The following is a 25,532-nucleotide window of genomic DNA, read 5'->3' as shown; positions in this document are numbered from 1 at the left end:
AAATCCCCAAATCATAGAAAAACAAACAGACTGCCCACCCCAACTCACGCCCTGACCATACTAAATAATGACAAAACAAACAGACTGCCCACCCCAACTCACGCCCTGACCATACTAAATAACGACAAATCAACAGAAGTAAAGGTCAGAACGTGACCGTCACCACTGGAAGACACATACAGATGCTGTGGTTACGCAGGGAAATGGTTCCATTTCCAAATTGCAGCGTTTATTTCAGCATTATGCATGTAAAAAAAATATCATAATTGGAGAAAGTGTCCTTTCAGTTAATTAAGAACAAATTCTTATTTTCAATGATGGCCTAGGAACAGTGGGTTTAACTACCTGCTCAGGGGCAGAACAGATTTGTACCTTGTCAGCTCAGGGATTTGAACTTGCAACCTTTCGGTTACTAGTACAACGTTCTAACCACTAGGCTACCCTGCCACCCCAGGATAGCCTAGTGGTTAGTGCAGCTTTGCTAACATCAGTTCGGTTGTTTCCATTCTTGAAATCTGACATTGCTAATACGCTAACTGCAGGCTGTAGCCAGTAGTAAATAATGGATTACTGTGGATACCGGTCGCCACGGACCTTCAGACAACTGAAGGTAAGAGTCATTTTACTCAAATATAGATTTTTCATGAACTATCCCTTTAAACTTGACATTTTCTCTTTTTGATTAATATGGAAGCAATTATTTCTACCACATCTAATTCTGTACAGCGCTGTGCATTCACACAGGGTGTCATGGGAAGCGGGCAGTTGGAGGCTAGATCCTGTCTGTATACTCTAGCATTGGGCCAGTAAATGAATGGTCGCTGGTTTGAATACCTGAAATCTGTTCGATGTACCCTTGAACAAGGCACTTAATCTTCATTTGCTCCAGGGGTGCCGTACTTCTATAGCTGACCGTTGTAAAAACAACACATATCACTGCACCTTTCCGGTGTATGTGACAGTAAAACCGTTTTTAAAAACAAAGAAAATGAATTCTGATCAGTGCTCAGTGCTCCCTCTGGGTAGGGAAGAAGAAGGAGAAAAAACACCCAGCATGACAGTGTTTCCAACGCCACACATTAACACACGTCTTTGATTGTCTCGTTAGAGTAAAAACATAATGTTCAAATTCATTAATACAACTTTTCTTCAGACTGTAATTACAATGGGTGGGTAATTTCCTTGACTGATAAGGCATGCACAGTACATTGGAGAGGTTAAAGATGGAGAGTGGACTAAAATAAATCTACTTGATTCTCTCATTCTGAATACATGTGGATTTCCATTGGCTTCAGGGGCACAAAGGCTGTCCAGTGAATTGAACATGTTCAATTCTGACAAGACTAAATAAGCTCAGTACAGCACGTTCATTAACACCAACTGTACCAGTGGAGTCTGGTGGGAGGAGCTATAGGAGGACCGGTTCATTGGAATGGCTGGAATGGAATGAATGGAACGGAGTAAAATATGTGGTTTCCATGCATTTCACATGTTTGATACCGTTAAATGAATTCCATTCCAGCCATTACAATAAGCCTGTCCTCCTATAGCTCCTCCCACCAGCCTCCAGTGAGCTGTACAGTGTAACACAATCTGGACAAGGCCATTCTGAATAGAGAGTATGTTCATTTACAACACGTCAAATTGATTCACCATCCCATCCAAAAAAAGTGACCAACTTTATCCATCTTGAGGAATTTTAAGTCCCTAAAATATCTTAAAAATGCTATCCGTCAGCCTAAAAGCATATCGTTAAAATATTTATCTGGTTTAAAAAGCATATCCTCTGTCACTTTGACTTGTCTTTGAAAAGGAAATATCATAAAAAAAAGGTTCAGCCCGAAATGTTCAATAATCCCAGCGGAAGGGCAGCAGCTAAGGAGCCAGACCGGGAGAACCAGAGAGAGAAACAGAAATCAATGTTCCTTGAGAACCAGAAATCAATGTTCCTTGAGAACCAGAAATCAATGTTCCTTGAGGAGTTATTTAGAACTTGGAGTATTCTAGAACTGGATAATTGATTGCACTCGTATTAATGTAGACTACAGTATGTTTCAATTCCCTTCAAGGAAACATTTGACTGTGCAGAAATACAACAGTTTATATCAGGCGTCGAGCATGAGAGCTACTTAAAAAATGTAACATTTAATTTTTTAATTTTTTATGCTTACATTCTTCTTCTCTTCTACCCTGCAATTCTTCACTGGGTCCTTGGTGTACAAGATACATCTTTTCTGTTTTCTTTTACCTGGTAAAATTTTGGTTAATAAACAACTCTAGGTATTTACCTGACATCTGTGTTCATTCTCTGTTTTTTTTTCCTACTCTCAATGTTACAATTATACATAGAGTAAACAACCAGCATGGATGTGCTGAGTCCATGTCCATGTTGAAATCACATCACAAGATGACTCATTTCGATTTGAGTGTAATTCCCCTTTAATTGCGCAACGTGAAACGTGCCGGTCTGGCGGTGTTTCTGCTGTTAGGCCTACTACTGCAGCACACTTCATGGCAGAGCTTGCAAAACAATCGGTACCAGGCTGAACCTTGGTCTTCACCAACAGCCGTTACAGTGATAGACAAACGCGCGCACCAAACAGACGGGCAATATTGCTGGAAATTAACTGTCACATATTGTGTTCCGTTTGGCTTTTTAATCCAATAGTGGCTAACCAGCGGTGGGATAATGTCATGGTGGCTTTGATTGGATAGTAGCCGGGAGCTTTATGTTTGACAGTTGCAATGGAACACGTGACAAAATGCATGTAGCCTTTCAGCATTGATTGGCAAGACACTCATAAGTGGGCTGCGAGCTACTGGTAACTTAGCTAAAAAGCCTCTCTAGGCAATGTCTGAGTTTAAAATGTCTAAGACAATATTCCATTGCCAAAACAGGCTAAATTGACAGGCCTAAAATGTACAGTCTAACAAGGTGTGTGCTAAAAACATATTTTAATAGCATGAATACTGCAATTATTTAATGAGATACTATCTGGAGAGGGGGGAAAAAAATAGTTTGTTGAGCATTGAAGATTGTATTTATCTGCAAGGACTGTTATCAGCAGTCAAATCGAATCAGGCTGTATTTAATATCTGCTCTGTTGCGTCGAGACCTCTCCTTCGTGCTTTACCAAACCAACACAGATAGGGCGTTGAACACTACTCAAAATATAGAAGTATTCATAAGAGCAGGAGAAGATAATCCACCTCCTCCCAAGTGCTAATAAGCCAATATATAATGTTGCAGCCAAGGGCAGAGCTGGTCGACTCGATCCAAACAAATGAACACATGAATGAAACAGCAGCATACGGGTGAAAGATTCAGTAAAGCACTTTATGTACAGTAGATAAATGGGTCAGCCGTTTAGACATGTAAATGGTGAGAGGTCAGACAGACAAAGTGGGCCTTTTAGATCTCACACACAGGAAAACACCAGGTCACCATGTCTATCAACATTCTGGCACTACCTTCTGTACTAATACATTAAGGATATTGAACAAACCCTATATCTCTTAATCCTCTAATCTGCACAAACCAGGGAATTTGATGCCTGCATTTGACAGGCTGAGGATTCAAAGGCCACATGGATAACACATGTACATCACATGTACAACATATACCCTCCCTCGCCCCTCCCCCACAGAGATCTCCACATGCACACAATGCCAATATCTTCAGCTGTGATTTATGGAAAGCTGTCATGCTGATGTGACTGCAATGGAATATGCTGGTCGAGTGATGAGGCACGGGTGTAGCATGGACCATAGTATCTGACATACTGTTGCCATCTTCATCAGTGTGAGCAGAAGACAGAGCAGGATAACTAATCAACCAATGAACTGCTGTGTGCATGAGTGACTAATCAACCAATGAACTGCTGTGTGCATGAGTGGCTAATCAACCAATGAACTGCTATGTGCATGAGTGGCTAATCAACCAATGAACTGCTGTGTGCATCATATGGGTGACTAATCAACCAATGAACTGCTGTGTGCATGAGTGACTAATCAACCAATGAACTGCTGTGTATCATATGAGTGACTAATCAACCAATGAACTGCTGTGTGCATGAGTGACTAATCAACCAATGAACTGCTGTGTATCATATGAGTGACTAATCAACCAATGAACTGCTGTGTGCATGAGTGGCTAATCAACCAATGAACTGCTGTGTGCATGAGTGACTAATCAACCAATGAACTGCTGTGTATCATATGAGTGACTAATCAACCAATGAACTGCTGTGTGCATGAGTGGCTAATCAACCAATGAACTGCTGTATGTATCATGAGTGACTAATCAACCAATGAACTGCTGTGTGCATGAGTGACTAATCAACCAATGAACTGCTGTGTGCATGAGTGACTAATCAACCAATGAACTGCTGTGTGCATGAGTGACTAATCAACCAATTAACTGCTGTGTGCATGAGTGACTAATCAACCAATGAACTGCTGTGTGCATGAGTGTCTAATCAACCAATGAACTGCTGTGTGCATGAGTGACTAATCAACCAATGAACTGCTGTATGTATCATATGAGTGACTAATCAACCAATGAACTGCTGTATGTATCATATGAGTGTCTAATCAACCAATGAACTGCTGTATGTATCATATGAGTGACTAATCAACCAATGAACTGCTGTATGTATCATATGAGTGTCTAATCAACCAATGAACTGCTGTGTGCATCATATGAGTGTGGACTAGAGTCACTACACTACTTCATTCCAGAGGTCTATGTAGCTTATAAAATTAAAATATGCAGAACTAATTTGAATATGAATTTATGGATGTAAAGACTTGTCGCTTGGTCAAGAGAAAGATAACACGATTTGTGGTAATCATATTGTTTACATTAAAAGGAGTTGTCACTCCAATGCAAGCTTAGTTTGTGACCAGGACCAGCATATTATGTTTGTGTGTTCTAATGGCTTAAAGGGGTGACATTAATCTGAGTTATCAACAGTCTCTTTGGGAACCCATGAAGTGCATAAACCTATCTGCTTTGCAGTGGCTAGAGTGGAGTGTGTGGAGTGCTGCTGCTCTTTTCCAAGGTGGGATATGCCCAGTGAGCCGTGGCAGAGGGCTGACACCGTATGATGGAGCTCAGCCCAGGAGCACAGACCACCAGCTCTCAATCACCATAGGGGGGACGTGAAATCTCATCTGAGCAAGTGCCAAGAAGAGGTGGGGTGGGGTGGGGGGTGTAGGATTAATGTGGAAGCTCCCTTTATGTAATCCTCTTGTTTTCTTGGCGATAAAGCACTACAGAGATGTTGTTGGGCTTGGATTACCCCTTTAAGAGCTCTGACTGGACTTCAGCACTGCATTGCACTGCACTGCAAGTTGGACAGCTGTTATGATTAATGTTCCCCATGCTGGTGATAACTGGCTGGTATCGTTCAACCTCAAAAAACCTATTACTCGATGACACTGGCACAAAGCTGACACTGGGCTGATGAACAGTAACAGTCATTTCAGATTGCCATAGACAGTGTGTAGTGAACACAAACTGGAAAGGTTAACTGAACTGCTCTTCATTGATCTCTGAAATGTAGGAGACTGGATCTAAACCGAATTCATTAAATGTCACATGTATTGGTAAATACTGAACTCCTTTATAGTGGAAAGGTTCTGCAGACTTGTGTCCTTGATTCACTGGGGACAGTTTGTTTAAATACAATATCATGTACCTGGGGAAAAAAATAACGAGTGGACTGGACACAAATGATCTTGACAGTGCACATTCACACAGAACTAAACTTATTCAGACATCACGTGATGTGGCTATTGACGTTCAATGGAACGGAACCATCTGCTCTGGGCAGTAAACACATGAATGGCTGTGGAGAGAGAGGATTGTGTTTATGGGATATAGATGGCGATTGAACTCGTAAAATGACTGTAGGTTGTTTGCAATCAATATCGGAGAAAAAAATTAAAGTGAGAATAGATTCCATTGAAAGTTGAGAGGTAGTAAAAAACAGTGACCTTGGTAAATAGGACCTGGGTCTTCATGATTGTGGTGCAAGAACGCAGCATGAATCACAAACGCTCAGAGACATGACAGGGAGTCGTTCGCTTGGTCAATGGCCCTGTGGAGCTACTCACGATTTAGTCACGTTAAACCAATACAGAATGGTGAAATATATACGACTGAAAGGCTTCATTTCCTTATTCGGGACTTCTTGGGCACGTGTACACAAAGTTGACAGGGAGTGCGACATTGAACTGCTATTGAGTTTCTCCGCATCATAATAACCTGCCCCATCAGCACCACACAGTCCATGTCTGCCAGGCTGATAAGCGCATTCCTATACATTTTGAGACACTAAGAACGCTGTCAGTCACGATAAAATAAAATAAACACAACATTACAAATCATCTTGGTCCCAGCAAGCTATATTTAAAAAGTATAAGCAAGAGTCTTTCTTACCTTTTTTTATTTTTTTTATTGTTATTTGTTTTGGCAAATACGTGCTTTGTTTCACTGCGTCGTTCTGTCACAGCATCAGCATGAAGAACTTTAGTCCCCTCGGAAACACGCGGTCCTGTCGTGAGTGTTTATTTCGCTTCGTTGCTTTCAGTAAAATGCAGCTGTTTTATGAGAGTAAAGGATAGAGAAGCAGAAAATAATCTTTAAAGTATTAATGACTACCAAAGACTCACTCTGATGAATGGGCTTGTAGACATGGGCGGATAAGGTATAAGAACAGTCAGTATTCGGGCTTCCCTAGTAAACAAACGCACGCGAGGTTAAGCATCAACCTATTCTTCACCGCGAGCCCGCATGAGCCGCATAGAGCTAAAAGCAGGTTGGAATCTACCATCCTCAGCGGAGGGTCGATCTACTGTATAGGCTATATAGCCCAGAGATGCATTGACATATATATAATAATTGGGATGTCTCTTACTTACTGAAGAAGCATAGGCCTATACTTGTTTTTCGATCAAAGTAAAATATATATTTGCAGTCCTGAGTCCTGACTATTGGCAACATAAGCATTTTTTTCTATTTACTATAATTTACTATAATTCAGGACATTATCATCTAGATCAGAATTTCACAAACATCTCCCGTTACCCCCATCCGTTCCCCTTATTTGATTTATTCCAATAATTGCACGCCTGATTCAACTAGTCAACTAATCACTAAACCCACGCTCAGTAGACGCAGATGTGCTGGCACTACTGCACTGGACTTGATCAAACAAGTCAAACGACAGGACTTCGGTTAATAGACCAGATACCACAGGGTCAATTGGTAGCGCATAGCGCTTGCAACGCCCTGGTTGTGGGTTCGATTCCCATGGGGGACCATTACAAACATTTATGCGCTATCTACTGTAAATCGCTTTACTGGCAAATTTCTATTTTTTTGTATACATAATCAACACAATCAGGTTTGGAGCAGGAGTGTGTGTTCAGGCCAATGTTTAGAACAGAGCAGAAACATCCCCTTAATCTGTCAAATTAGCGCCAATGTAAAAAAAAAAAAAAAAAAAAAAAACAGAAACAAAAATCCTCAATTTTTTTCTGGAAGACTTTATTGCTAAAACTCCCTGTCTCGACCTTGATAGTGACAGATTGTATTCATTTTGCACACAGTAGAGAGACATGCGAAAACGAATATATCACAGGTTTAATAAATGAATTAAATTGAACAAAGGCATTACAGAGATATTGATTTGAATGATTCATAAAGAGAGGGGAGGGAGGTCCTTTGGCTTTACTGCAGGATCATAAATAATGGACGCTCTTAACTCCCACTGATCAATATTCTCTTCAATTTTGTAACAAAATGCACAATTAATATGTCCACCATAAGGATTCCTGTCAGTGTGTCCATGAAGTATTGCAATTTAACTACCCCCTTCTTTTCTATTTTCTATCTGGGATTGCATTACTGTCTACAGAGGGATGTGAGATGACATAGATAAACTTGTATCACTTATAATTACTGAAAGATGAAAACAAATACTAACTTATTTAAAGTAATATGCCAGGGATAGATGTCCTTGAAGAGTGGATAAACTGTGGGATTAATGGATAGGCATGGATAGGCATATTTAAATTCTCATTGGAGTAACAAAACAAAAATCAAATCATTAATGAGATTTTAATAGACCCCAAAATTTAAACCAAAAATAATTGCTTTTTTACTGGTCAGGTCAGTAATCAGGGTTGCATTGGAAGCTCTTAGTTAGCCATTTATGATGTATTCTTTGACTGACTGTTTGTGTAGCAGACAACAAATTACTGCGATCTTATTAGCAATCCATGCCTTACGGCCAATTGGCCACACAGACGAATGCACAGTCATTCCACACTCTAATTAAAATGGTGACAACGAAAAATATCAAGTCTGTATTTTGCTTTTCTTTTCAATTAAGCTCAGATCACATAGGGCCAAGAGGGGTGATGGCCGCCACGTGGCGTTTTTAACAAGCGTGTTAGAAGCAAATCAGTGTCTGTCCAGGATGTTATTAAAATTGTTGTCGCACTGTCAGAGATTAGCAGTTGTGGTTTAAGCACATCGGGGCGGCAAATGTCTCCATGGACAATCGTCATCACGAGGATAGATCATCTCAATGCGGTCCGATGACCTGAGGCGCAGTAATGCAGATAAGAGGCAGGACAGATTAACAGGAGGGACAGAGAGGTATGAGGGTTACAGGCTCCGGGTAGGAGGAGATCATTTTCCCTCCAAGGTGGAAGTCACTTCAAAGTTTTGATGTTCAGCCCACCTTTATCTCACACTCACAGGTCAAACTGGTTTATTGTAGGTCAGCTGGACTTACAGTGCATTCAGAAAGTATTCAGACCCCTTGACTTTTTCCACATATTGTTACGTTACAGCCTTATTTTAAAATCGATTCAATTGTTGTTTTTCCTCATCAATCTACATACAATACCTCATAATGACAAAGCGAAAACAAGTTTGAGCTCTGGTGCATCCTGTTGTCCATTGATCATGCTTGAGATGTTTCTTGCACGATTGGAGTCCCCCTCTGGTAAATTCAATTGACTGGACATGATTTGAAAAGGCACACATCTTTCCATATAAAGGTCCCACAGTTGACAGTGCATGTCAGAGCAAAAACTAAGCCATGACGTCAAAGGACAAGATTGTGTCGAGGCACAGATCTGGGGCACAGATCTGGGGAAGGGTACTAAAACATTTATGCAGCATAGAAGGTCCCCAAGAACACAGTGGCCTCCAATATTCTTAAATGGAAGAAATTTGGAACCACCATGACTCTTCCTAGAGCTGGCCAACCGGCCAAAATGAGCAATCAGGGAGAAGGGCCTTGGTCAGGGAGGTGACCAATAACCCGATGGTCACTCTGACAGAGCTCCAGAGTTCCTCTTTGGAGATGGGAGAAACTTCCAGAAGGACAACCATCTCTGCAGGACTCCACCAGTCAGGCCTTTATGGTAGAGTCAGATGGAAGCCAATCCTTAGTAAAAGGCACATGACAACCCGCTTGGAGTTTGGCACCTAAAGACACTCAGACCATAAGAAACAAGATTGTCTGGTCTGATGAAACAAAGACAGAACTCTTTGGCCTGAATGCCACGCATCACGTCTGGAGAAAACCTCGCACCATCCCTACGGTGAAGCATGGTGGTGGCAACATGCTGTGGGGCTGTTTTTCAGCGGCAGGGACTAGTCAGGATCAAGGGAAAGAACGGAGCAAAGTACAGAAAGATCCTTGTGAAAACCTGCTCCAGATGCTCAGGACCGTAGACTGAATACGACCCTTAACGAGCCTAAGCACACAGCCAAGACAACACAGGGGTGGCTTTGCAACAAGTCTCTGAGTTGCCCAGCCAGAGCCCAGACTTAAACCTGATCAAACATCTCTGGAGAGACCTGAAAATAGCTGTGCGGCAACACTCCCCATCTAAGGTGTGCCAAGCTTCTGGCATCACACCCAAGAAGACTCGAGACTGTAATCACTGCCAAAGGTGCTTCAACAAAGTACTGAGTAAAGTGTCTGAATGCTTATGTAAATGTGATATTTAATACAATTGCAAACAATTCTATAAACCTGTTTTTGCTTTGTCATCATGGGGTATTGTGTGTAGATTGATGCTAAAAAAAACATTAAAAAATCCATTTTAGAATAAGGCTGTAACGTAACAAAATGTGGAAAAAGTCAAGGGGTCTGAATACTTTCCAAATGCACTGTATATTTTAAGACACAGTGATAATTAAATACAGGCATATTTAAATCCAGGCCCCAAAAAAATAATAGGAACTCAGTCGGGGGCTCAACTTCCTGTTGAATTAGAATAGTAAAATACACAAGGTGCAAGTTTGACATTTGTGTTGTGCATCAGTGACTGACATCTTGATATGTCACTCTCTGACAGTCACTCAATTAGCCATGTCAGCCCAGGGGCACTGACCTCCAGGGAGGCCCCATTGATTTGGTTAGCCACTCTCACTCAGATATCATTAACATAATAATAATAATAATATATATATATATATATATATGCCATTTATATATGCCATTTAGCAGACGCTTTTATCCAAAGCGACTTACAGTCAGTGGTATGGGTGGTCCCGGGAATCGAACCCACTACCCTGGCGTACTTACCAACTGAGCTAAAAGGACATGGCATAAGCTTTAAAGTACTTAAGTAGTTATTTTGGGGCATATCTGTACTTTACTTTACTATTTATATTTTGGATTTTTTTTAACTTTTACTCCACTACATTCCTAAACAAAATAATGTACTTTTTACTACTTACATTGTCCCTGACATACAAATTTACTAGTTACATTTGAATGCTTAGCAGGACAGGAAAATTGTTTAATTAACAGACTTATCAAGAGAACATCCCTGGTCATCGTCTACTGCATCTGATCTGGAGGACTCACTAAACAGAGAACATCCCTACTGCATCTGATGTGGAGGACTCACTAAACAGAGAACATCCCTGGGCATTGTCTACTGCATCTGATGTGGAGGACTCACTAAACAGAGAACATCCCTGGTCATCGTCTACTGCATCTGATCTGGAGGACTCACTAAACAGAGAACATCCCTGGTCATCGTCTACTGCATCTGATGTGGAGGACTCACTAAACAGAGAACATCCCTGGTCATCGTCTACTGCATCTGATCTGGATGACTCACTAAACAGAGAACATCCCTGGTCATCGTCTACTGCATCTGATGTGGAGGACTCACTAAACAGAGAACATCCCTGGTCATCGTACTGCATCTGATCTGGAGGACTCACTAAACAGAGAACATCCCTGGTCAGGCATCTGATCTGGAGGACTCACTAAACAGAGAACATCCCTGGTCATCGTCTACTGCATCTGATGTGGAGGACTCACTAAACAGAGAACATCCCTGGTCATCGTCTACTGCATCTGATGTGGAGGACTCACTAAACAGAGAACATCCCTGGTCATCGTCTACTGCATCTGATGTGGAGGACTCACTAAACAGAGAACATCCCTGGTCATCGTCTACTGCATCTGATCTGGAGGACTCACTAAACAGAGAACATCCCTGGTCATCGTCTACTGCATCTGATGTGGAGGACTCACTAAACAGAGAACATCCCTGGTCATCGTCTACTGCATCTGATCTGGAGGACTCACTAAACAGAACATCCCTGGTCATCGTCAACTGCATCTGATCTGGAGGACTCACTAAACAGAGAACATCCCTGGTCATCGTCTACTGCATCTGCTGGAGGACTCTGATCCCTGGTCAGGATCTGGTGGACTCACTAAACAGAGAACATCCCTGGTCATCTGGTCTGGAGGACTCATCAGAGAACATTCCTGGTCATCCCTATCTGATCTGGAGGACTCACTAAACAGAGAACATCCCTGGTCATCCCTACTGCATCTGATCTGGAGGACTCACTAAACAGAGAACATCCCTGATCATCCCTACTGCATCTGATCTGGTGGACTCCCTAAACAGAGAACATCCCTGGTCATCCCTACTGCATCTGATCTGGTGGACTCACTAAACAGAGAACATCCCTGGTCATCCCTCATCTGATCTGGAGGACTCACTAAACATCTGATCATCTCTACTGCCTCTGGACTCACTAAACAGAGAACATCCCTGGTCATCCCTACTGCATCTGATCTGGAGGACTCACTAAACAGAGAACATCCCTGATCATCCCTACTGCATCTGATCTGGAGGACTCACTAAACAGAGAACATCCCTGATCATCCCTACTGCCTCTGATCTGGAGGACTCACTAAACAGAGAACATCCCTGGTCATCCCTACTGCCTCTGATCTGGAGGACTCACTAAACAGAGAACATCCCTGGTCATCCCTACTGCATCTGATCTGGAGGACTCACTAAACAGAGAACATCCCTGATCATCCCTACTGCATCTGATCTGGTGGACTCCCTAAACAGAGAACATCCCTGGTCATCCCTACTGCATCTGATCTGGAGGACTCACTAAACAGAGAACATCCCTGATCATCCCTACTGCCTCTGATCTGGAGGACTCACTAAACAGAGAACATCCCTGGTCATCCCTACTGCATCTGATCTGGAGGACTCACTAAACAGAGAACATCCCTGATCATCCCTACTGCATCTGATCTGGTGGACTCCCTAAACAGAGAACATCCCTGGTCATCCCTACTGCATCTGATCTGGAGGACTCACTAAACAGAGAACATCCCTGATCATCCCTACTGCATCTGATCTGGAGGACTCACTAAACAGAGAACATCCCTGATCATCCCTACTGCCTCTGATCTGGAGGACTCACTAAACAGAGAACATCCCTGGTCATTCCTACTGCATCTGATCTGGCAGACTCACTAAACACAAATGCTTCGTTTGTAAATGATGTCTGAGTGTTGAAGTGTGCCCCTGGCTATACATAAATTTAGAAATCAAGAAAATCGTGGTGTCTGGTTTGCTTAATATAAGGAATTTGAAATGATTTATACTTTTACTTGTGATACTTATGTACATTTAAAACCAAATACTTTTAGACTTATACTCAAGTAGTATTTAACTGGGTGACTTTCACTTTTACTTGAGTCATTTTCTATTAAATTCTCTTTACTTTTTCTCAAGAATGACAATTGGGTCCTTTTTCCAACACTGGGCATTGTTCCGAGGCCGTCATTGAAAATAAGAATTTGTTCTTAACTGACTTGCCTAGTTAAATAAAGGTAAAATAAAAAGTCATGCTAAAGTGTGTAGAATTGCAGAAAATTAGCTGTAAAACAAAAATGTTGTCCCTCTGCCCCATGGCAAAATAAGTAGAATTGCTTTTGAATTTGTTATAAACCATTTTTTTTAATGTGGCAAATTGTGGAAAACTGCAGAAAAATTGCTTTAAAACAGTAACATTTTCTCTCTGCCCAATGGCAAAATGTGAACAACTGCAGAAAATTTGCTTTAATTGTATTTTTTTATTATTTTCTCTCTGCCGACAAGAGGGGGGACATTGACTCATATTTGAAATCCAAATAGTTGCTTGTATCTGTAGCAGATGAGTCAATTACTATATTCGATTGACATGTTATATGTGAGGTATTGATCTCATGTGTTTACCTGTTCTCTCCAAACCGGTTTTGTGTTCCAGGCATTCAGAGAGTTATCGAAACTCAGGCATGGTATTCATTTCTTCACTTCACTTTGATGTAGATGTCTTCGTCCCTAAAAGGAAAAGCTTTGAACCAAAATTCTAATTTAAGATCAAACCAACCAAATTAACCATTATTATTTTGTATTTTAGTAGCTGATAAGCAGTCATTGTCATTATGAAAACTTAATTTAAAAAAAACATAGTTGAACAAATTGAGCAAATACGTAATTTCTTGTTCCTCAAAAGGACTATATCCAAAGATGTCAATACATGCCACTGAGTTACATTTGGACATACAGGGCATATCCTATGCTATGTTGTTGTCTTACGTCTCTCTTTATGTAGTGTTGTGGTGTTTTGTCCTATATTTTTATTTACTTTATTTTAAAACACAGGAGGTGTTTCGGTCCACACAGGAGGCCTTTTGCATTTTGGTAGGCCGTCATTGTAAATAAGAATTTGTTCTTTAACTGACTTGCCTAGTTAAATAAAGGTTAAACAAAGGTTAAACAAACAAAACCCCAAAATATAGAATCAATAAAGCATTATTTAAAATAATATTTTTGGAGAAAAATGTGTTTTCACGAGAGAAGATACTGCATTGTAAAATTTGAACAAAGTATTTTTGACTTTGCATTCATTCAATCTGACTGAGCGATGGTGTTTTTGACGTCTGGGAGAATACCACCTCAGTAGTTCAACATCAACACCTCCACATCTCATTGTCCCATAACATGGAATGGAAATTCAAATTGCTTTCATTCCTGCCACTTCTATATGTTCAAGGTTGTCCAGACGTACTGTAGGTCTATAGAAATCTCGACCAAAGGTCATCTGAGATGCAGACATTTCCATTTCCATTAGAAATATGATAGAATGGTTGTTTGTGAATGTGATTGTCAAGACCTTGGTACTCTTAATTTCCTATTACATAAATGTAATGTGTTTCTTTCTAATCTCTCAGATATTTTGACTTTCCAACACTTTACGTGTAGTTTAGGGATGATCCCATTGTGTGGATCAGTAAAAACCCAGCCACAAAACCCCGTCTCCTGGCCTGGTCTTGAAGCCGTGTTTGCTCATCTCACACTCTGTTTGGTTATGAGCCCGGTTGAAGAATCACACACCAGTGGAAAGGTCGGACTCCTGCAGATCCATTCGTGCTTCACTTACAGCCTGGGCTCTAAGTAACTAGACAGCCTCCTCCATAATAACCCATGCAGCACACCTCCAGTCCTCAGGGGTCAATGCGTCTGCTGCTTCTCATTGTTAGCTTTCAATCATCACCCGATTAAGGCCTGGGAAAACTGGAGAATTGATCCTGTTGAACATCTTGGTGACAGAGGGGGGCAGTATTGAGTAGCTTGGATGAATAAGGTACCCAGAGTAAACTGCCTGCTACTCTGTCCCAGATGCTAATATATGCATATTATTAGTAGTATTGGATAGAAAACACTCTGAAGTTTCTAAAAAATGTTGAATGATGTCTGTGAGTATAACAGAACTCATATGGCAGGTGAAAACCTCAGAAAAATCCAACCAGGAAGTGGGAGATCTGAAGTTTGTAGTTTTTCAACTCATTGCCATTCCAATATACAGTGTAAGTAAATGGGGTCATATTGCACTTCCTAAGGCTTCCACTAGATGTCAACTGTCTTTAGAACGTTGTTAAAGGCTTCTACTATAAAGGGGGAGGGAATGAGAGGGGATTGAGCCAGGTATCTGGCAGAGTGCCACAGGCTCATGATGCGCGGTCATGAGAGTTCCATTGCTTTTCTAATGACAATGGAATTCTCCAGTTGGAACATTATTGAATATTTATGGTAAAAACATCCTAAAGATTTATTCTATATTTAGTTTGACATGTTTCTACGACCTGTAATATAACTTTTTGGACTTTTCGTTCATTAATGTATTGTGTAACATGAATTCCTATGAGTGTCATCTGATGAAGATCATCAAAGGTTAGTGATTCATTTTATCTCTATTTGTGCCTTTTGTGACTCCTCTCTTTGGCTGGAAAAATGGCTGTGTTTTTCTGTGACTTGGTGGTGACCTAACATATTCGTTTGTGGTGCTTTCGCTGTAAAGACTTTTTGAAATCAAGACACTGGCTGATATAACGAGAATTTTATCTTTAAAATGGTGTAAAATTCTTGAATGCTTGAGGGATTTGAATTGAGATTTTTGTTGTTTTGAATTTGGCGCCCTGCACGTTCACTGGCTGTTGGCGAGGTGGGACACTATCGTCCCACATATCCCAGAGAGGTTAACTTAAATCATTTAAGTGTAGAAGCAAGACCAAAACATATGACCTCCAGGGATGGAGCGATGCACTGCTGGCTAAATCCCTCCCCACTGATAGGATGCCTGTGATGGGTAGCGCAATGAGCTTGACCAGAGAGACAGCATTTAAATCCCAGGAGTCTGCCTGCTTTCCTATACTGGCACGCAAAGCGAATAAATGTATAGCATTATAACTTACTTGTTAGAATAATGTACACACTCCCATTAGTTGGCTAGCAGTAGCCCTCATCAGTTGGCTAGCAGTAGCCCTCATCAGTTGGCTAGTAGTAGCCCCCTTCAGTTGGTTAGCAGTAGTCCCCTTCAGTTGGCTAGCAGTAGCCCCCTTCAGTTGGTTAGCAGTAGCCCCCTTCAGTTGGCTAGCAGTAGCTACCTTCAGGTGGCTAGCAGTAGATCCCTTCAGTTGGCTAGCAGTAGCCCCCTTCAGTTGGCTAGCAGTCGCCCCCATCAGTTGGCTAGCAGTAGCTCCCTTCAGTTGGCTAGCAGTATCCCCCTTCAGTTGGCTAGCAGCAGCTCCCTTCAGTTGGTTAGCAGCAGCTCCCTTCAGTTGGTTAGCAGCAGCACCCTTCAGTTGGCTAGCAGCAGCTCCCTTCAGTTGGCTAGCAGTAGCCCCCTTCAGTTGGCTAGCAGTAGCCCCCATCAGTTGGTTAGCAGTATCCCCCTTCAGTTGGTTAGCAGTAGCTCCCTTCAGTTGGTTAGCAGTAGCTCCCTTCAGTTGGCTAGCAGTAGCTCCCTTCAGTTGGCTAGCAGTAGCTCCCTTCAGTTGGTTAGCAGTAGCTTCCTTCAGTTGGCTCGCAGTAGCCCCTTCAGTTGGCTCGCAGTAGCCCCTTCAGTTGGTTAGCAGTAGCTTCCTTCAGTTGGTTAGCAGTATCTCCCTTCAGTTGGTTAGCAGTATCTCCCTTCAGTTGGTTAGCAGTAGCTCCCTTCAGTTGGCTAGCAGCAGCTCCCTTCAGTTGGCTAGCAGTAGCTTCCTTTAGTGGTCTTAGATTGGGGTAATGGGTAAACAATTGAGAGATGTTCAGAAGATCATATTTGAGATCTGATACTTAAGGCATCAATAGAGGGTTGTACTTTAAAAGTCAGGGCGAAAACACTCAATGCAACGTATTGATTTGGTTTCCTCATCATCAAACTTTAGAGCTAAATCAGAAGGTTCAAATATATCTATCTCCCCATGGATTTATCATGTCTTTGACAGTTTGAATTACTGCTGGTGGCTAGATACTGTATTAAAGTATTGGCATCTCGAACATTACCCCCCTCAATCGACCTCTTCTGGGTCAGGGAGCTGGCGTTTTACAGCAGGACAGAGTTGGTCTGTGGCTGATTTTCACTGGATCAGAGCTTAGTTTAGCCCAGATGTCAAGACACGAGAGGAGAAGGTCTCCCGACTCACCCATTTGGCCAATCATCAGCCTAATATGCTTCTCACTGAGCCTATGGAAACTGCAGAATAGATGGGTAGAGTATCAACTGTACTGATCATGAGTCAGCCACTAAAGCTCCTTTTTTTGAGGGCTTTGGTTTGAGGTAGGGTATGGGCCTGCCACCCTGAAGTGAAATGAAAGAGTTTTACTGAACAGTACTGGCGCCTGTTTCTCACTATGTTCTCAAATAGCAGTTATACAGTACACCTGCAGACAGAGTTAATTAGGTACCTTATAAAAATGCCTGTTGGATCAATTACATATCAAACCTCGGGCAGCTGCATGATTCAAGTCTGCATTATACCATTGAGCTATAGCCTAGGCACTTTACACTGCTTTCATGTACATCTTTACCTCAAATACCTCGTATCTCTACACATTGATCTGCTACACTCCCTGTATATGCAGTGCATTCGGAAAGTATTCAGACCCCTTTACTTTTTCCACATTTTGTTACAATGCAGCCTTATTCTTAAATGGGTCAAATTATTGTTTTTCCTCATCAATCTACTCACAATACCCCATAATCACAAAGCGAAAATAGAAATATCTTATTAACATAAGTATTCAGACCCTTTACTATGAGACTCTGAATTGAGCTCAGGTGCATCCTGTTTCTATTGATCATCCTTGTTTCTACAACATGATTGGAGTCCACCTGTGGTAAATTCAATTGATTTGACATGATTTGGAAAGGCACACAACTGTCTATATAAGGTCCCATAGTTGACAGTGCATGTCAGAGCAAAAACCAAGCCATGAGGTCAAAGGAATTGTCCATAGAGCTCCAAGACAGGATTGTGTCGAGGCACATATCTGGGCAAGGGTACCAAAACATTTCTGCAGCATTGAAGGTCCCCAAGAACACATCATTCTTAAATGGAAGAAGTTTGGAACCATAACATATGTTATGTTTCACTATAGCATCTCCCACCTGGAGCATGTGCTCCAGCAGGTATATCTCTCTGGTCACCATGGCATCACCCACCTGTAGCACACGCTCCAGCAGGTACTGTATATCTCTCTGGTCACCCCCAAAACAAATTCTTTCTTTGGCCGCCTCTCCTTCCAGTTCTCTGCTGGCAATGACTGGAACGAACTACAAAAATCTCAAACTGGAAACACTTATCTCCCTCACTAGCTTTAAGCACCAACTGTCAGAGCAGCTCACAGATTACTGCACCTGTACATAGCCCACCTATAATTTAGCCCAAACAACTACCTCTTTCCCAACTGTATTTATTTTATTTATTTATTTATTTTGTTCCTTTGCACCCCAATATTTTTATTTCTACTTTGCACATTCTTCCACTGCAAATCTACTATTCCAGTGTTTTACTTGCTATATTGTAATTACTTTACCACCATGGCCTTTTTTTTTGCCTTTACCTCCCTTATCTCACCTCATTTGCTCACATCGTATATAGACTTGTTTATACTGCATGTTTGTTTTACTCCATGTGTAACTCAGTGTTGTTGTATGTGTCGAACTGCTTTGCTTTTTCTTGGCCAGGTCACAATTGTAAATGAGAACTTGTTCTCAACTAGTCTACCTGGTTAAATAAAGGTGAAATTAATAAATAAAGAGACTTGGCTGAACGGCGACAGGGATAATATAGAGCTGACTGGCTTCTCCGTGTATTGGCTGTCACGCCTTGGTCTTAGTATTTTGTGTTTTCTTTATTATTTGGTCAGGCCAGGGTGTGACATGGGTTTATGTTGTTGTATTTCGTATTGGGGTTTTTGTATTATTGGGATTGCGGCTGATTAGGGGTGTTGTATAGGCTTGGCTGCCTGAGGCGGTTCTCAATCAGTCAGGTGATTCTCGTTGTCTCTGATTGGGAACCGTATTTAGGTAGCCTGGTTTCGCTTTGTATTTCGTGGGTGATTGTTCCTGTCTCTGTGTAGTTTCACCAGATAGGCTCGGTCACTTTGGTTTTTCTTTTTTCCTTGTTTTGGAAGAAGAGAACGAGCGCCATTCTCCTTGCGGAGATGGTGCTAAATCCATCAACACGGTCGGTCCCTGGGATTGGGCTGGCCAACACGATTCGGTTTGCTTGGAAGGAAAAGGAGTTGGAGCCTTTAGGACGGGAATCTTTTGGAAGGATAATATTGATGGGGATTCTAAAGCTGACGGTGAAGGACGTGTTTTGTTTCCAAGGCAACTCGTTGGAGGGAGCATACGACGTGGCACTATATACAGAGGAAAAACACGATGATATCCTGAGAAGGGCAAGAGTAGTGGGAGGTGAGAGGCCGATGTGCCACTACGAAATAACAAGCCTGGCGAAGAATAACTTTAGGGTTGTAACTGTCCACATTTACAACCCTTACGTTAAGGACGAAGAGGTGAGGGCTTTTCTGGGGAGATACATGGATAACGTCTCCTCAGCAAGGCACCTCAAAGACTCCCTTGGGCTTTGGAATGGGAGGAGAGGCTTCCAGGCCCTCCTCAGAGAGGACCCAAAGGGACATGGTTGTTACCTCCATCCTCCTGCTATGTTCTCCCTAGGGGCTGACAGGGGGACGTTGTTTTATGCACGTCAGCCCCCATTTTGCAGGCGCTGTATGGCCTACGGTCACATATTCGCCTTTTGTGACAAGCCTAAGACGTGCCATGGGTGTGGCTCGTCAGTACACCTGTGGCGGGGGTGCCCGGCCCGTCAGAGGTCATATGCGTCTGCGGCTGGGGGGGGGAGCAGGAGCGGGGGATCAGGGAAGGAAGCACGCCTCATGACCAGAGTACAGGTCCACAGGGGAAGGCCACAAGGAAGGAGGAGGAGCAAGAAGCGGCGGATGGAAGAGCGAAGGAAACGGAAGGCACGGAAGTAGGAGAACCAGGAAAAGCGGCGGAAGAAGGCAACCGAGTGGAGGAGCATGAGAGAGAAGAAAGCGAGGGAGGAGTGGTGGAGAAGGAGACGGTGGAAGAGCAAGTGGTCTGGGGGGAAAGTGCCCTGGTGGAAGAGATGAGGGGTATGGTGGAGGAGCTGGCGGGGGGGGAGGGTGGTATCTCTCCACTGCCGCCATCACCAAAGAAGAGAATGAAGAGGAGGGTGCGATTGGCCGACAGTGAGGGGGAGGGGATGGCCAAGAGTGATGGGGGTGGGAGAAACCTCTGGGTTGCTGCTGGTTTCCCCAGGCCCTCAACTTCTGTTGGGTGGGGACACACCTAACAAGACTCAGGACTGGGTACAGGAGGAGGTGGGGAGTTCTTTGTTTGGGGACTCAGCCTCCCCAATTTTTTTCCAAACCAGCTGCAACACTGAGGAGGGGGAGGATTGTGCAGGGCACCCCGGAGCCAAACACTATTCCTGCATCCTGGGATGGTGTGATGGAGGAAGAGGGGGGGATGTCGGGATTACGGATGGTGTTCTCACCGGTAGATATGGAGCAGGGGAGCATCGGGTGAGTCTCCTGTTTTTGTTTTTTTTCTGTCTGGGTTTAGAATTTTAGTGTATTACATGTTTTTATTTTTTCATGGTGTCTAATTTTACTTTTGTTAGTTTAAATGTAAGGGGTTTAAGGGATTTTGTTAAGAGGAGGGCGGTTTTTAGTTATTTGGAGGGTGTGGGGTTTGATTTTTGTTTTTTACAGGAGGTTCACCTGAGGGATGGAGGGGATGTTAGTAGGTTTAAGAGGGAGTGGGACAAGGGGGAGTCAGTTTGGTGTGTTGGGGGGGTGCACTTATCGGGGGTAGGGATTTTGTGTGGGCACAGGGAGGTAAAAGTGGAGGATTCTTTTGTGGTAATGCAGGGGAGGGTTATAGGGGTGGATGTCACGATAAGGGATTGTAAATTTAGATTAGTGGTGGTGTATGGGCCACAGATGGTGGCAGACAGGAGGGAGATGGTGGACTGTCTGACGCCCCTGTGTGTCACAAATAGGAAATTAGTGATAGGGGGGGATTTTAATACAGATTTAGGAAGAGGGGGGGATAGCAGTGCGGGCGCCATTGCCAGGCTAATGGCTTGCCATGGTCTGGTCCTTCTGTAGCTCAGTTGGTAGAGCATGGCGCTTGTAACGCCAGGGTAGTGGGTTCGATTCCCAGGACCACCCATACGTAGAATGTATGCACACATGACTGTAAGTCGCTTTGGATAAAAGCGTCTGCTAAATGGCATATTATTATTATTTATTTTGGTAGATGGTGGTCTGCACACTACCCCGAAAATGGACGGTCCTACATGGCGCAACTCCAGGGGGGTTGAGCGGAGGCTCCCAGGTCTTTGGGTAAGTTGTCTGGGCGGCTGTTGCCTGTTTTCTTTTCGGATCACGACGGGGTGCTCCTGCAGGTGGGGTCGCCAGTCTGCCTCTTTGGTAGGGGGTACTGGAAGCTAGATCGGGATGTGCTGGAGGAGCAGGCTTTTATTGACTGGTTTTATGGTTTCTTTTGGAGGCTTGAGGGCCTCCGGTCCATGTGCGAGGGGGTGTTAGAGTGGTGGGAATTAGTTAAGGTGAGGATTAGGGCTTTTATAATAGGGTATTGCAAGAGGGAGGAGAGGAGGGAGGTGGATCGTATCCAAAGGTTCATTGAACTCTAATACGAGGCAGGCAACCTCGGCGGGTCGTTTGACTGGGAGAGATCCGCAACCCTAAAGGCGCAGCTCAGGGAGTTGCAGGAGCGGAAGGCTCGAGCTTTCCTGGAGCGTGCGCATAGTGGCTTTCTAGAACATAATGAGACTTGTTCTGCTATGTTCTTTAAGTTGGTTAGGGCAAGACAGAGTAGGAAGGTAATGCATGGTGTTAGGGAAGAAAATGGTAGTATAGTTAGAGTACCAGAGGATATGGTCAGGGTGACAACTGATCATTTCCAAGGTTTATTTAAGGAAAGGGAAATAGATGTAGAGCAGGGAAATGTGTTTTTAGAACACTTGTCCAGGCGGTTGCTGGAGGACATTAGAGAAGTGATGGAGGCCCAGATCTCACTAGAAGAGGTTGAGAGCGCTCTTAGGAGGATGGGAAAAGGGAAGGTGCCTGGGATGGATGGGCTGCCGGCTGAGTTTTCTCAAGTTTTGGGGTATACTTGGACCAGTGGTCCTCGAAGTCTTGAAGGCCATCCTTGAGACGGGGGTCCCGGGGGATCAATGGCTGTTGGTGTGCTGTCACTTTTATATAAGAAAGGGAAGTAACAGACCTTGGCAACTGGCGGCCGTTGACCATGCTGTGTGTAGATTACAAGCTACTTGCAAAGGTTTTAGCAGACCGGTTGCGCACAGCCCTTCCCTAAGTCGTTCATGAGGATCAGACGTGCGGGGTAGAGGGCCGCTCTATTAGATGGAACCTACAGTTAATCAGGGACTCCATCGCTTGGGTTGAAGATAGAGGACTGCCTTTAATGGTAGCAGCGCTAGATCAGGCGAAAGCCTTCGATCGCGTGAATAGATCCTTTTTATTCAGAGTGTTAGGTCGATTAGGATTTGGGGAGAAGTTTATAGGATGGATTCATACATTTTATGTCGGAGCGGGGTGCCGAGTTAGTGTAAATAGTCACTTGGGTGACGTTTTTGACCTCTCGTCTGGCGTCAGGCAGGGGTGCCCACTCTCGGCTATCCTCTTCGCTCTGTACATGGAGCCTCTGGGGGCTGCCATTAGGGCAGACACAGGGGTGGAAGGTTTGCTGATCCCTGGAAGTGGTGGGCTGCGTGTTAAGATGACGCAGTACGCCGACGACACTTCCTTGCTGTTGTGCAAGGACTCGTGCCTGACAAGGTCCCTTGCCATCTTTGGGGATTTCACCCTAGCGTCGGGAGCAGTTCTGAACCATGCAAAGTCTTCCGTCAAGTTTTTCGGAAGATGGCGCGGTAGAACGGATGTGCCTGGGGGGTTATCTCTCTGTGAGGGGGCCCTGAGGATTCTCAGGGTCCATTTTGAGACCTCCGGCTCAGCGACGCTAAACTGAAACATGCCTATCACAGTGGTACAGAGGAAGCTAACAATGTGGAAAGCTAGGTATTTGTCTTTTATGGGCAAAGTCCTGGTCCTAAAGGTGGATGTGTTGCCGTCTCTTTTGTATTTGGCATACATCTACCCATTGCCGGCTTGTCTGAGGAGGCCTCTCGTGAGGCTTGTGTTTCAGTTTATGTGGAGTGGCAGGTGCGAGTGGGTCGCCAGGGCACGCATGATCTGTCCCATCGGGGAGGGAGGTAGGGGGGTACCACATTTCCCCCTCAAGCTGGACACAATTTTTGTTTCTTTCTTGTTAACAGAGCTTGCTCAGCCAGTGATACACCCGTCCGGTTACCTCCTGCGGGTGTTTTTCTCGTATCAGGCGAGAAGCATAATGGTGTGGTCTAACACGGGTCCTCGGGCGGAACAGCTGCCGTGGCACTTTGGTCATGCGGCAAAGTGGCTGCGTGCGCACCCTGAGGTTGAAGTTGCTCGAGTAGGTTTAGATCATAGGCACCTGTACGAGGAGGTCAGAAAGGCAGGGAGTCCGGCGCCTGTAGTGGGCATCTCGGAAGTGGTCTGGGAGAGAGTGCAGGCGCGGGGTCTGGACAACAGGCTCGAGGACCTGAATTGGTTGAGCCTTCATAAGTGTTTGCCAGTACGTTCCATCTTGTACCGGTATAGTTTGGTGCAATCCCCCACCTGTCCAAGATCCTCTTGTGGCAGGGAGGAGACTGTGCGCCATGTCTTTTGGGATTGTGCCTTTGCAGGAGTAGTTTGGGCTAGGGCACGGGTGTTGTTAGGTTTGGTAAAGGGGGATTTTGTATTGACGTGGGCCAGGTTAGAGAGGGGTGTAGGGAGAGCGAGAGGGACGGATAGGGACAGGTTTCTGCTCTGGCTTCTCATGAGTCTCTCTAAACGGGGGCTGTGGGAAGCAAGGCAGAACATGGTGAAGACAGGGAGAGATTGGGGGTGGAAGGGATAGTGAGGAGGGTGGAAGGAGATTTGAGGGGGAGGATGAAGAGGGAAGAGGGGAAGTGGGGGCAGCATGCTGCTCGGGAGAGGTGGAAGGGGGGTTTAGGGCTGGGTGTCATTTAGATTTGTAAGAGGATAGATTAGGGACGGGGAGATAGGGAAATGTATTTTGTAGGGTGACGGGGAGGGAAGATGCTCCCCTGAGGTTTTGTTTGGGGTTTATGTTTAGTTTAATTAAAATACCATTATTTGAGTATGTATGTAAATTATGGTTTGTAAAGAATGAATGGTGTTGAAGATAATAAATTATTTTTTATAAAAATAAAAAAAAGATAGGCTGTAATAGGTTTCATGTTCCGTTTGTTGTTTTTGTATCTTTATAAGTTATTTCATGTATCACGATCTTTGTTCATTAAAGACATGAGTAACCACTACGCTGCATTTCGGTCCGACTCTCTTTCGACAAACGAAGAACGCATAGACAGGTGGGCGGCCGACGCAGAGGTAGCCGGAGATAGGAGCCGACGATACGAGGGAACACGGTTGGCAAGGAAGCCCGAAAAGCAGCCCCAAAAAATTATTGGGGGGGGGGGGCTTAAAGAGAGTATGGGTATGCCAGGTTGGAAACCTGCGCAAACTCCCTGTGCTCACCGTTGGGCTAGAGAGACCGGGCAGGCACCGTGTTATGCTATGGAGCGCACGGTGTTTCCAGTGCGGGTGCATAGCCCGGTGCGGCACATACCAGCCCTTCGTATTGGCCGGGCTAGAGTGGGCATCAAGCCAGGTAAGGTTGGGCAGGCTCGGTGCTCAAGAGCTCCAGTGCGCCTGCACGGTCCGGTCTATCCAGAGCCAACTCTCCTTGTTTATCGTGAGGAGCCAAGGAGGAGACCTGAACCAGAGCCGGTGTTAGAGGTGAGCGAAGCAGAGACTGTGAAGGAGTTAATGGGGAAGGTGGAGTGGAGAGTAATGAGGGAGTTGCTAGCTTGGTGCTTTAGGTACAAGATTCGTCCGACAGAGCGTGTCGGGGATTTGATGGCACCTGGGTCAGCGCTCCATACTCGTCCTGAGGTGCGTGTTAGTCGGCTGATGAAAAATTTGCCAGCCTCACGCACTAAGCCTCCTGTGTACCTACCTAGCCTTGCACGTCCTGTGCCAGTCCTGCTCTCGGGATCTCCAGTACACCTTCACGGTCCAGTCCATCCTGTGCCACCTTCACATACCAGTCCTCCGGTAGCAGCTCCCCGCACCAGGCTTCCTGTGCGTGTCCTCGATCCTGTAGCACCAGTTCCAGCACCACGCACCAGGCCTTCTGTGCGCCT

At 44.2% G+C, this 25,532-nt stretch overlaps 1 pseudogene; it reads right to left on the bottom strand.

Annotated features, from left to right (window-relative positions):
* Positions 1 to 6,831, bottom strand: part of LOC118371115 (teneurin-2-like) — a 474,921-nt pseudogene extending 468,090 nt beyond the window's left edge.
* Positions 6,832 to 25,532: the final 18,701 nt, after the last annotated feature.

The sequence above is a fragment of the Oncorhynchus keta genome, chromosome 11 (assembly GCF_023373465.1).
Source record: "Oncorhynchus keta strain PuntledgeMale-10-30-2019 chromosome 11, Oket_V2, whole genome shotgun sequence".
Taxonomy (NCBI): Eukaryota; Metazoa; Chordata; class Actinopteri; order Salmoniformes; family Salmonidae; genus Oncorhynchus; species Oncorhynchus keta.
This window is presented reverse-complemented; position numbering and strand designations above follow the sequence as displayed.